Consider the following 411-nt stretch of genomic DNA (forward strand, 5'->3'; position numbering starts at 1 on the left):
GGAAACACGACAGAGGGGAGGGGAGGAGGGGCAAGGGGGAGGGGAAAAGAGAGAGGAGGGGAGAAGATAGGAGGAGGAGAGAGGGGAGGGGTGGAGGAGGGGAGGAGAAGGAGGAAGAGGAGAGGAGGAGGAGGAGAAAGGTGGGGTGAACGAGGGGAGGCGAGAGGTGAGAGGAGTGGAGGAGAGGGGAGGGAGAGAGCCGAGAACGGGTGGAGGAGGGGAGGAAAGAGGAGGGAGAGAGCAGAGGAGGGGGAAGAGGGAGGAGAGAGGAGGAGAAGGAGGGGAGGAGAGGGAGGGAAGAGGGGAGGGGTGAGGACTAGAAGGGAGGGGAGCGGGGGCGGGGGCGGGNTCCGGCTCCTTCCGGCCCGGACCTCGCTCCGCACCCGCTGTCACCCGGCTTCGACCCTCGCC

The sequence above is a fragment of the Ailuropoda melanoleuca genome, chromosome 1 (genome assembly GCF_002007445.2).
Source record: "Ailuropoda melanoleuca isolate Jingjing chromosome 1, ASM200744v2, whole genome shotgun sequence".
In the NCBI taxonomy this organism is placed as follows: domain Eukaryota; kingdom Metazoa; phylum Chordata; class Mammalia; order Carnivora; family Ursidae; genus Ailuropoda; species Ailuropoda melanoleuca.